Raw genomic sequence first — 13,018 nt, 5'->3', positions numbered from 1 at the left:
GCAAGGATATGCAGAACAAGAAACCCTAGTACACTGCTGGTGGGAATGCAGGCTGGTGCAGCTGCTATGGAAAACAGTATGGAGTTTCCTCAAAAAATTAAAAATGGAAATGCCATTTGATCCAGAGATCCCACTTCTAAGAATATATCCTAGGAAACCCAAAACACCAATTAGAAAGTATTTACGCACCCCTATGTTCACAGCAGTGCAATTTACAATAGCTAAGATTTGGAAACAACCCAAGCGTCCATTAGTACAAATGGATAAAAAAGCTGTGGTACATTTACACCATGGAATACTATGCAGCTGTAAAAAAGAAGGGTCTCTTATCCTTTGGGACAACATGGATGGGCCTGGAGAGGATTATGCTAAGTGAAATAAACCAGTCAGAAGGATAAATACCACATAATCTCATTCATATGTGGAATCTAATGAACAAAATAAACTGATGAACAAGATAGATATAGAGATATAGAACCATGGAGCAGCTGGATGAATTTCAGAGGGAAGGTGGGAATGAGGGGGGGGCAGAGAGAGTAATTAAGAAGGTAGATGCATATATACATACCCTATGGACAGGGACAATAGGATGGAGAAGGAGAGGGACATCTGCAAAACTTTCAACAATAATAAAACAAAACAAAACAAAACAAAACAAAAAATAAAAATGGTTACTTTTCACCCTGACAAAAAAAAATTACCAATTCCGCGGATAGATTAGGTAAGAATCCAAAAGAAGAAAATACACAGGTTTTATTCTTTTAAAAATCCCTGAAAGACATTACAGGTCACTTGACATATTCTAAAATTACTAACTGTTAAGATTTCCTAAATTCTATATTCATTCCTTCAGTAGACACTCATCCCTCTAAGTATTGTGGTACTTGAAAACAGAAGTCAAGCAATCAAAACTGTTGAGGGTTTATTACCACTTTGCATATAGTTTCTTATAAATCATTGAGAATACAGGAAAAATACAATTATCCATCTTTTGTCTTTTGTGAGGCAATTTCCATCCCCACTTAAAATCTGAGCAGAATCTCATTATCCTTGCACCATGCTTTAAAACTACAAGGAACAGATACTATTTTTTAATCTATCTGAATTTAATTAAATTACAAAGAGGGAAAATGTACTAAAGTCTAACTTTCACAAATGCTAATGTCACATGTAAGAATTTAGGGCTGAGGAAGCAAGTTTTTCTCAGGCACAGGGCAGAACCTGTAGCATAAAATCAACAGGTCTAAGATTTTAAGATACCAATCATATTAAGGTAATATCACGTATGTATTTCTGTATACTTTCATCCCGGTAAGGTGAATATGCCTCATAATTTATGTAAAACATCGAGTACTGTAATAAACCGTGGCTACAGAGTTCCTGCAGCACGTCAGGACAGTGACACACCTAGCTAGGTGTGCGCTGGACAGTGTAGGAAGCAGACGTAGGCAATTATCTTGCAGAGGAGAGTAGATAATTTCAACAAGGGATTTAGAATTCTTTGAAGAACACATTAAGAAAATTTTGTCGAGGAGGAAATACTCCATTTTGCATGTTGAAATAAATCTCACATAAATTCTGACTGGAAGGTGGACATTAGCAGCATAAATTGGTGTAATAACCGAACTTTAAACATAAAACTTTAAAACATGGTCTGTGCAAACGACACCAAGCATCACATTATCCAGCCCTTGCCGCCACAGGAAGTGGGTTGGACACCCTAAACCATAACTTTACCCCCACAGGAAGTGAGTTATATTTCCCCTCCCCCGAGGACTGCCTGCCTCCCCTCCCCCAACCGGAAGTGAGGCACCTCCATTCAGTCGGCCTCAAACCGAGACAAACCAATTAACAACAGCAAAAGAGGGTGGAGGGCACCGCCACTGTGGCCACCCCTCAGCTCGCCTAGCTTACTGACCTGCTGACGATAGGGGCAGGCAGGGGCCTGGGTCTAAAGAAAGTCTCCAGCAGAGGACAATTCTCTGAGCCTCTCTCAGTCGCATTCAGTCTTCCCCGGCGTCTCACAGCTTGAGAAAAATTCCTCCGCAGTACTTTATTATTATGTGCTCTCTTTCCGTTTACCTTATCGTCTTAAACACCTTCCCATAGGCAACTTCTATTGTCGCAATAACACTTAAAATCGTTTCGGTGAGGAGAAAAACAAATTATGTCCTATACCTTCAGAAAAATGAAGGGATTATTTTGTTCAAATGCGGAGAAGGCCTACGTGATTACGCAAGTGAGACTCACTTTCGTGGAGGTTTCTGGGAGATGTAGTGTTTTTAATTGCTAAGGCCTGCAGAAAGTATTGGGACTTAAATTGGTCAAGTACTGTATACCAGCTTCCTGGAAAACACAAATTCTGTATTCCACGGCAGGCTGACTGAGGAGCTCTGGCACTAAACGGTCAATACCTCACGAACTTTTTGAACTGAAATTTTCTTTCGTGCCGACCCCAGGTTCTGGTCCGACCGCTCTCCTGAGCCAATCAGGAGCCCTCTAGGCCTCATCTTATTGGGGTATGAACGGGTGAGGAGGGGCACGAGGACTCCCTCCACCAGACTGAGGTGCGACTGCGGGAGGGTCGAGGGCCCGTGCGCGCGCGAACTCGCTCCCCCAGGAGTTCGCCCCCGAGTGCGCGCGCCGATGGGCGGTACTCTGGCCTGTGCGGAGGAGGGCGGGTGGACTGGTGGCTGCGAGCGCGCGGTGCACTCGGCGGGGACTAGTAGTTACTGTTAGTGTCAATTGCTCCGCGGCGGTGGCCGCGGTGACCAAGAAGGGGACGGGACGGCCGGCGATGGTGGTCACCGCGGCAGAGTGTGCGCCCCTCAGGTAACAATGGGAGGACTGCCCGCGTCCCCTCGGTTCCCTTCAACTCTTAAGCGCCGGCTTGTGGGTCCAGGGTCGCTGCCGGGTAAACGCAGACCCGGGGAAATCCAGGCGGGGCGGCGCGGGGTCTGGGTAGCCCTACCGCGGGGGCTCTCCGGGAGACCGGCCTGCTACGGCCTATCCGGCTCCGGCCACCCTCGCGCCCCTCAGCCCTGGGGGCTCGCCGGGACTGTGCACTCCCTCGCACTCCCCGCGGTTCTGGCTCCCACCCCTCCCTCCTCCCTCCTCCTTCTCCTCCTCCCCCTTCCCCTTTTCGTGATCGTCGTCCTCCTCCTTCTCCTTCTCCCCCTTTTCGTCGTCCTCCTCCTCCTCCTCTTTCTCCTGCTCCGGCTGCTCTGGCAGCGGCCCCCTGTAGTTCGGCGCCACCCAGAGGGGGGAAAGTTGGGATCTGGCGCGGGAGGACGCCCCCGGGCTCTGCTGGGAGGCTGCTGGGGAAAATGCTAGCTGGTGGAGCTGGACGCCGGGAGGCTGGGGCAGGAAGTGCTCCTCTCGCTCCTCTTAAGTCCACTCGCACATCCCTCTCCAAACCCGGGAGCACTTGGCGCAGCCACTCCAGCAGCCAGAACGGAACCCGGTAGCTCTTTGCCTGTTCACTTCGAGCTGAGGCCCCTAGCATGCGGTTAGCGCGGTTGTTTGGGGATTTTGAGTGGTTTGGTTGGTTATTTTGTTTCTCCTTTGCCCTTTGATTTATCCGTTCTTGCAACTTTCCTTACCTCCCGCGATGAGGACTTGCCGCGCCACCAGAACCCCTTCCCTATCCTCTCCCGGTTTGCAACACCCTTCTGAGAGCTTGATTTCGTTTTCTGTCCTTGGACGACGTTCAAGACTGCCAAGAGCAACGGGAAAGAGGAGCCCTCCCACCTTTAAATGTTACTTTCTTGTAATCCGTTGTTATTTTTAAGATCCAAGCATAGAAATTTGAGAGCTGTGGAATGGAAGTTATTAGAAGGTTGGCGCTGAGTTAAAGGAAAATTAGATTTTATCTTTATTGGCCTTGCTGTAGACAACCTAATACAAAATCTGATGCCTGTTAAATGTAAGACTAGACATTGAATTAAATCTTTGGAGACTTCCATAAAAGGCTTTTAGGTCATTGGATAATATGTGTAAATAGCTTTTCACGTGAATTGGGATTGCCGTGAGGATTCTGTTTGGGGCCTACCTACTGACTTTTGTTTAGCCACAAGTGTCTTTTTTCCTGATAAATGAAATGATGTAGTAGTGTGTTGTTGGAGAACCCGTATTGGTCTCTGGAGTGTGGTAGTGAAAAATGGGAATATCCACAGGGTAAAACTTTCCATGAACAATCTTGGATACACCCTTCATGATGGCCTCTCCTATAATCTCAGAGCATTTCTAGATAGCTCAGTTCACTGGCTACCTTAATTACTTTCTGAAGTGCCTGGCACTTCTCTTTGGTGACTTGTGTAGTTAACTATAATGGCAGGCATGGTTCATTTTCTTGGCTTCAAATATGGAATTGTAGCCTTAGCCCAGAAATAAATGGAAGCAGAATTCATACCATTGTTGGTAAGTTTTTGCCATGACAAATGCACAAGCTATGTGAAAAAACAAACATCTTTTCATAACTGTCAGAGGGGAAGAAGAGGAAACATTTTATCATGTCTTTATCTTGGAGGCTAACATGACTATATTAGGTGGGAAAAAAATGTCAGATTATTTACTTTAAGGGTTTTTGATGTGTGGTATTCCGCTCCATCCCCTAACCCCCATTTAGGGGTTAACATTTATGTGTGGCTGGGTTCCAGGATGGGAAGAAAAGGAAAAGTTAAGAGTGCTTTGAACTATAATGATACTATGACTACTCATTTTATCTAGTGATAGTACAGAGAAACTGCCTTGATAATTTTTGTACGCCATTAACATTCAGTCAGAATTCATTGTTAAGAGTCTGTCCTGAGCACCATAAAGAAATAATGCCACTTCATAACTGTTTCTGACAATCATTAAAAAATTGTTGCTGCAGCCCTGACTGGTGTGGCTCAGTTGATTGGAGTCTTGTCAGGTGCACCAGAAGGTTGTGGGTTTGATCCCTGGTTGGGGCACACGTGGGAGGCAACCGATTGATGTTATCTCTCTCACATCAATGTCTCTCACTCTCCCCCTCTTACCTCTCTAAAATCAATTTAAAAAGAATTGTTTCTGGAATGTGTTATATGTGTACTCATATAAACATTTATCTTTGTACATTTATAGTAATGTAAATGTTTAAGTCTGAGAGCTTAAAAACTTTTATTTGCTTATTTGCATACATGTGTTTTAACATCTAGCAGGGCCAAATAAACATCAGCCATAAATTCATGCTCTAGCACATTTCATATAATAACTCTCCTAAATTATTCCATGGTGAAGCATCATGAGATTAGCATTTTTCATGAGAGAGATTTGTTTTAACTTTTGTTGGATGGATTAAGTAATTTAGGAACTAAATTGTGGACCTTGGCATGCCAAGTGTGAGTTAATGGCTCTTTACCACTAAGAGTTGTGGTGAGCTTTATTTTCTCATTTTTATTTTTTTAAGTGTTGCCTTTTAAAAAAAATCTTTATTAATTTCAGAGAGAGAGGAAAGGAGAGGGAGAGAGAGAGAGAAACATCAATGATGAGAGATTCATTGATTGGCTGCCTCCTGTACATCCCCCACTGGGGATCGAGCCCACAACCCAAGTATGTGCCCTGGCTGGGAATCGAACCACAATCTCTTGGATCATAGGTTGATGCTCAACGACTGAGCTACGCTGGCCAGGCTGTTTTCTCATTTTTGTTTTCTACTGTATTTCCTACTTCCCTCCGCCACTCCAGTCCTTTCATTACTAGAGAGCTCCTAGGAAAGTCTAGTTTCCTTGGGGTGGGTGGAGGTGGGCAAAGGGGGGAGGGAAGGGGACACCTGCAACAATGTCAATGTTAAAAATTTTTAATTAAAAAAAAAAGTCTGGGCTCCTTCATTGCTGGTTTGTTTTTCTTGCAGAAATTCTGGTAACTTTCAGGCCAGGAATAGATAGTTCACATTTGTTTGACAAATGTTTTGAGTGTCTTTTAAGTGGTAGACATGGTGGTAGGCCCTGAGTATATGTAGAATGATATCCCTTTTTGCAAGGAGCATACAGTTTAGGAGAAGGTAGCTGATAACCAATAATTACAAAGTGCTGTGCTATATGACAGGGATATGCAGAATCTTATGAATGGAAGCAGAGAGGGGGAGGGTAGTTGACTTGGGATCTTAGGGGCAGGGGTGTGTTTGTCCGTACACTAAAGCTTCGTGGGTTCGATTGCTGGTCAAGGGCACATACCTGGGTTGCAGGTTAGATCACAGCCTGGTCAGGGCGAGTACAGGAGGCAACCAATTGATGTGTCTCTCACACATCGATGTCCCATTCCCAATCCCATAAAAAATAAATGGAAAAATATCCTTGGTGAGGATTAACAAACAAACAAAAAATACAGAAGTTAATCTAGGTTCAGAAAAAGGGAAAGGACATTTTAGATTAGTGTTGTCCTATAAAAATCTAGTATGAGTCAAATATAAAGTCACATGTATTTAAATTTCTTTTAGAAACCACATTAAAAAAGTAAAAAGTGACATGCTATCATTTTTGAGTACTTGCTAAGAGTGAAGGGGAACATGGTGGAATAGGGAGTCTTAAAAAGAGTATGAGTTTATAACAGCTTTCAAGGGAAGGGTGAGGGAGAGGCATGGGTGCAGACATACAAACATGACTAGGAAAATTAAAAAAGGACTGTTAGGCAGCATTGAGGATCCATTTGAGGTTTGTAGACTTTGGATTTGTAGACTCCTACAAATCCAACTTGCATGGTTTGATTTTCCTCCAGCAGTGATTACCCTGGGTATAACTGAAGAAACGCAAGAATTCATATGGTGTGTATTATTTTTCTCCTTGATTGTAAGATGAACAGCTGGCGTTCAAGTACTGTTGCTTCAATTCCAGGGCCCAGGCCGTTATCCACTGCTTTGCAGATGTCTGCTTGGTAGAGATACCTGAAGAACAGTTGGTTGAGGGAATTAATGATATTGAAGATTGTGCCTGAAATGAAGAACTGTGGAGTCCATGAGCAGGAAACCTGGAAGGGATGATTCAATTGGAAGAAAATGAAGGGCATAAAAGGTTAGAGGTTAATGTGAAGCTGAAGAGCTTGCTTGTGAGGAGGGAGCAATAATATTAGCTTTTATTTATGGAATTATGTGCTGGACACTTTACTACCTTGTTGCTAATTGTAACACTAACTCTATAAGGTTATTAACTTTATCGCCTTTCCTTTGTCATTATCCTGCAGATGAAGAAATTGAACGTTGTTCTAGGTGTAGAGTGAACCAAACAGACAAAAATCTCTGCCTTCATTCTAAAAAGGGTGAGACAGACATTAAACACAATAAGAAAGTGTGAACCTTGAGAAAGAAGACACCTACTAAGGAGGGCTCCTGGTGGTTAACTGGGCTCATTAATGCCCCCCCCCCCAAAAAAAACCCCAAAACAACACAAACACAAACAAAACAGAGCCTAGCAGCCATTTCTACACAGGTTCCGCTCAAGCAAACTGCACTTCAGGGAGAAGCCTGCACTAAACTATCTGCTTCTGCACTCCTTGCCTGCACTGTTTCTACCATCTGAGCCATCCCATAGAAAGTTTCACTCACTGGGACCGAGGCTTTTCCCACCCATTCACAGATGCACAGCTCTGACCAACCTGAGTGGCTCTATTCTGAGGGACCAGGACAATGCCTTTGGGCCAAAATGAGGATTTGAAGTCGTTTGCATGAGGATGGACCAATTAGGGACTAGGGGTGGGGGACTTATGTTCATGTGAGCCGGCTCACCTCTCTGGCTGAGAGTGCACTTTCCTTTTCCACTGAAAGCTGCATTCCCCTGGCTGAGCTGAAATACCTACACATAGTAGATTAGACTGGCACAGAAAGGAGCAGACCAAAGCACAGCAGAGCAGACCAGCAAGGAACAAAGCAGAGCTGTCTACCGGAGAGGGGCCTGGCCCCAGCTGCCTGCCTCACAGCCTTGCTGCTTTGTTTACACAGCTGTGCTGTATCACAATTGAGTTGTTTTACACTGAATAAAGTTTTCTTCTTCACCTCATCCCAAATTGGGGATCCTGTTGGTATTGAATTGGTGCTGACCATTGGTTGACAAAAGTTATTGCTATAGCATATTAGAAGGTAATAGGTAAATGCTGCAGAGAAAAAGTAAGCATGAGGGACAGGAATGTCGGGAGTATGTGCACTTATAAAGACAATGACTGGGAAGGACTTGAAGGAAGTAAGGGGGCACAGAAACATTTTGCATTGGCTCTAAAGCAGAGTTGTGCTTGATATATTCCCAGAACTCCAGGAGGCCAGTGTGCCTGAACTAGAGTGAATAGAAGAGTAGAAGGTAGTAAGGTCAGAGAGAGAACCGGGTCCAGATCACATAGAGCCTATAGGCCATAATAAGGGTATGGGTGTTCACTTTCTGAGGTGGTACCTATTACAGGGTTTTGAGTGAGTGAGATCTGATTGGATACATACTTCAAATAAAACCATCACTGGGTACTATGTTGAAAGCAGTCTAAGTAGGTAAAGAATAAAAGCAAGAAGACCAATTAAGACTCTCTTTAAAAATCAAGTTGAGAGAAAGCGGTGTCTTAGACCAGAGTAATGATGAAAAATGATTGGACCTGAATGTCTAATTTTAACTTTCTGTTTTGGTACAATTTTAGATTTACAGAAGAGTTGCACAGATAGTACATAGAATTTCCTTATGCCAGTGTTTCTCAAACTCACACTGTTGGCCTTTTGAACTGGATAATTGTTTGCTGTGGGAATTGCCCTGTGCTATAGGATGTTAAGTAGCATCCCTGGCCTCTATCCTTTCAGTTGTAAGAATGAAAAGTCTCTCCAGACATTGCCAAATTCCCCTGTGATGTAAAGTTGCTCCTGTTAAGTATTGCCATACACCCTGTTTCCCCTAATGTTAACATCTTAACATAACCATGGTACATTTTATCAAGCTAAGAAATAGTGATACAATGTTTCATTCAAACTCCAGATTTTATTATTTCACTGTTTTGTTTTTTACTAATTTTTCCATTCCATTATCCAAACCAGGATACCACATTGCTTTTACTTGTTAAGTCTCCTTTATTTCTTCCAATGTATGACAGTTTCTTGGTCTTTGCTAGATTTTTAATGACCTTAATACTTTTTTTGTGGGGGAGGGGGTTCACCATTTCTGGAAGTACTGCAATACCAGCTCAATGCTTGGAGTGGATGGAGCAAGCTCTAATTCCATCTTTCTGCTTCAAAAATCCATTTAACATATTGTCCTTGGGTAGAGGACGTATCAGATGTTAAACTGATAAAACAGATAATACACATGATCTTAGCCAAAAGCCTGAGAAGGGATTGAACTTGATACTTTTAGAGAGTACTGGTCAGTTATTTTGTAGGATGTTCCTCAGTTTGGGTTTGTCTGAGGTTTTCTCATGACAAGACTGGGGTTACGGTTTTTGGGGGAAGAATATCACAGAAGTGAATTCTTTCTGATAAGCTCTTTTTATCAAGCCGTATAGGAGATAATGTGGTATAAACATATCACTGGTGATCACTTTGTTAAGGTGGTTTCTGTCAGGTTTCTTCACTGGAAAGTATTTTTCCCTTTCCATAGTCTTCGTTAGAAGCAAGCCACTAAGTCCAGCCCACACTCAAGAGGAGGGGAATTAAACTCCACTTCCTGGAGGCAAGGAGTATTAAAGGATTTATGAATACATATTAAAACCACCACAGTAATTGATAAATATTTTGAGGGATATATTTTGAGGCTTTGCCAGTATCCTGTTTCTGCTCACTAATTTTAGCATTCATCAGATCTTGCCTGTAGTAATTACTGCTGGCGTATTCTAAAGGTGCTTGTTTTCCTCAGTCTTACTCTATTAATTGGCATTCTCCTGTAAGGAAAGTTTGTTCCTTCTCATCTGTTTGATCTGATATATTAGTTCCAATTCATGGATACTTATTTTATTCTCAATACTATTATTATTCTGTTGCCCAAATTAGGGTGACTTTGTATGTTTTTTTGACATGCTCCTACCTTTTGTGTATGTGTGCGTGTACACTTTTTTAATGTTTGTCACTGCTTTTTTTTTTTTTTTTAATATTTTTAGTGTTTTTAGAGAGAGGAAGGGAGAGGGAGAGAGAGAGAGAGAAACATTGATTGGCTGCCTCCTGCATGGCCCATACTGGGTATCAAGCCCGAAACCCAGACATGCGCCTTGACTGGGAATCAACCAGCAACCTTTCGGTGCATGGAATAATGCCCAACCAATTGAGCCACACTGGCTAGGGCTACGTGTATAGTTCTTTAGTTTCTGGCACTACTAGATGCCTCAGGCTTATCTTGTATTTTTCCTGCTCCACCGGTAGACTTATTTCTCCAAGAAACCGTGGTTCCCTTTATTAGAGAATGGTATTTTGAGGCCAAGATCTGGGTGCTGGGTGTGCTGTTGCTACTGGGGTGCCACTGCTGTTAGGTGCTCTTAGAGGACAGAGTTAGGAGATATATGTATATTTACTAATCTATGTATCCACACATCTATATTTACTTCTACATATAAATATAGGCAGGCATTCATACTGATACCTCTGATTCTAACTGAATATGTTTTGATCCAGTTAGGCTTGCTGTTGGATTAGAAATGGAATGTGAAAAGAGAGTAGTCAATGACTCCAAGGTTTTGGCTTAAGCAACTGGAAGGATGGAGTTGTCATTAACAGAGCAGGTTTCTGGGGGGAGTTCAGGAGTTCTGTTCTAGACTGGCTAAGTTTTTGAGATATCTAATATACATGCTAACAGAGATGTCAAATCAGGAATTCATAGGAGAATCGTCCAGGTTGGACACATTTGGAAGCTGTCAGTGTAGGTAAGATCTGAGCAGTAAGTGTAGATCAAGAAGAGGCCCTGGCCAGGTGGCTCAATTGGATCATCATCCTGTACACCAAAAGGTTGTGGGTTCAATTCTGGTCAGGGCACATACCTAGCTTGTGCATTTGGCCCCCAGTTGAGGTACATTTGGGAAGCAGTGGATTGATGTTTCTCACATCGATGTTTCTCTGTCCTCCTTCCTCTCTCTAAAAAAACATATCCTGGAGTATTACAAAAAAGGAAGAGGTTGAAAGAATGATGATGTCTGGGGCATTCTAGTCAGAGATTAGAAAGAGCAGTCCTCTAAGATGATAAGAATTGGAGTGTGTGACTATAGGGTGAATTTTATATCTATCTTTAATAAACACTTATTTAATACCTATTATTTGCTAGAAACCGGGCTGTTTGGGGAGTTAACATTGCTCCCTTTATAAATTTACAACCTAGATGTGAGACAAATTACAGACCAAAAGAAAGTAGTTGTGGAAGACAAGTACCAGATAATGGTACAAATATGCTAGAGAACCTTGTTGGAGGATATGGACATAAGAAATTAATTCAAAATGTGCCAGCTGCATATAAATACTGATGTAAGCATGTGTCAGTCAAGAAACGTCAAGGTTTCATGCACACACTAGTAATTAGCAACAAACAAGTTTCTCTGTATGTTGACCTTGGTTTCTTAGATTCTTTTGGATCTTGGTCCTCTGCCATTATAAGGTCTTGGGCTGATAATTGTGCCTATGGTCATTGGCTATCAATTAAGCCACCCTGAACTGGTTCTGTTGCACTTGGTATTTTAACTTCTGTCTCTCTGCTACCTTTCCACAATCAGCTGGACTGAAGACTCCTTAAAATAAAATGTTTCCATGTAAAACTAAGTAGAACTAGCCCTTATTTTTTAACTGCTTTGTTCATGAATGGTTTTAGACATTCACATTTATCATTTGGTTATTAAAATCATATCCAAAATGCAATTATAGAACTTTAAAAGTAATTTAAACAGTTACCTAGTAAACTGAGGTTTTTGTAAAATATTTTAATTTCAATTCCTTTGCACTAAAATGGATAGGCTTGGGGTGTGTGTGTGGGTGCAGGGTGGAGGGGGTTCAAAGGGAAAAAGGGGGACATCTGTAATAGTTTCATTAATAAAGATAAATTAAAAAAAATAAAGCAGATAGACTTTCATTGCCATTTCATAGAGGTGGTATAGCATGACACAGGAATTAGTACCTATTAAATAATTGTCAATCACTCTTTAGGAACTGTAAGAAAAATAAGGGATTTACCTACTTTATAGGATGGAAGGCAGAGAATCTCAGGAATCCATTCTCTGAATGGTTGGCAAAGCTGTTACTCATTTGTATGTACTGGTGTGTTATATTGTGAGAAACTTGAACATATTGATATGCTGAATAAACAAAGACCCCTGTCTTGAGTACAAAGACTGTCTTATTAACATGGTTCCTAGCATGTCACAGATACTCAAGTGGTTGTTGAATGAAGGAATTACATAAGATACTCGACCATTATGAAATAAGACATGAAGAATTATTTATCTTGTTCAAGAAAACTTAAGATACTAAAACCTTATAAGTCTCTATATAGTAGCATCCTCATTTTAGGCTAAGCCAAGCAAATAATGCTACTTTGTAAAAACACGATCAATTTCAAGTAGCTCGTAATTCTCTTCTCCAGGAGTAGTCAGTCCTCAATTCGTTAAGGAGTCAAACCGCCTGAATTTGAATCCTGATTGTACTGCTTCCTAGCCAGGTGACTTTAATTTAGTTCTTTGTGCTTTAGTTTCCTTATTTGTAAAATGGGGATAATAATTGTATCTATTTTATGGGTTTGTGAGATGAAATAAGAATATATGTGTTTGACATACAATAAGTATTCAGTTGCCTGGCAAGACTAATATCTTAAAAAAGTTTTTCATTTTCTAGAAAATTGTGTCTGCTGAGTGATAATTAAACAAAAACCAAAAACCCTTATGTGAACAACGCTATAAACTAAATTGGTTTCAGTTTTAGAACGAGGCAAGGGAAGCTCAGAGAGATTAAGACACACAGGTGTGTCTGATTACACCCGGACTCTCATTACTTCAAACTGTTTATCAGGTGAAAACTTACATTAAAATAGTCTTTTTTTTTTTTTTAATATCCATTCTGCTGAATACCCATTAC

The 13,018-nt window shown here is 41.6% G+C and overlaps 2 protein-coding genes and 1 non-coding gene across 8 annotated transcripts in view; 1 reads left to right on the top strand and 2 right to left on the bottom strand.

The window, feature by feature from the left end:
• The window catches only part of HMG20A (high mobility group 20A), a 90,565-nt gene extending 88,487 nt beyond the window's left edge, over positions 1–2,078 (bottom strand). Inside the window, exon 1 of the mRNA XM_016214198.2 lies at positions 1,919–2,078. The gene's annotated coding sequence lies outside the window, so the exon portion shown is untranslated. The remainder of the gene's footprint in view (positions 1–1,918) is intronic.
• Positions 2,079–2,562: 484 nt separating this feature from the next.
• PEAK1 (pseudopodium enriched atypical kinase 1) overlaps positions 2,563–13,018 on the top strand; it is a 234,686-nt gene continuing 224,230 nt past the window's right edge. For 3 of the 6 annotated variants that reach the window (XR_015715622.1, XM_087824057.1, XM_087824032.1), the window contains exon 1: positions 6,312–7,031. The gene's annotated coding sequence lies outside the window, so the exon portion shown is untranslated. Of the gene's footprint in view, positions 2,833–6,311; positions 7,032–13,018 lie in introns of those variants that run through there. The other 3 variants (XM_016214197.2, XM_016214195.2, XM_087824044.1) reach the window with 2 other exon arrangements.
• LOC148094267 (U2 spliceosomal RNA) lies at positions 9,128–9,317 on the bottom strand. Its single transcript, XR_015716411.1, has one exon. It is a non-coding gene; the product is annotated as a U2 spliceosomal RNA (small nuclear RNA).

This window comes from Miniopterus natalensis, chromosome 1 (assembly GCF_054644295.1).
Source record: "Miniopterus natalensis isolate mMinNat1 chromosome 1, mMinNat1.hap1, whole genome shotgun sequence".
In the NCBI taxonomy this organism is placed as follows: domain Eukaryota; kingdom Metazoa; phylum Chordata; class Mammalia; order Chiroptera; family Miniopteridae; genus Miniopterus; species Miniopterus natalensis.
The sequence above is the reverse complement of the archived record's forward strand: the minus strand, read 5'-3'. Positions and strand labels throughout refer to the sequence as shown.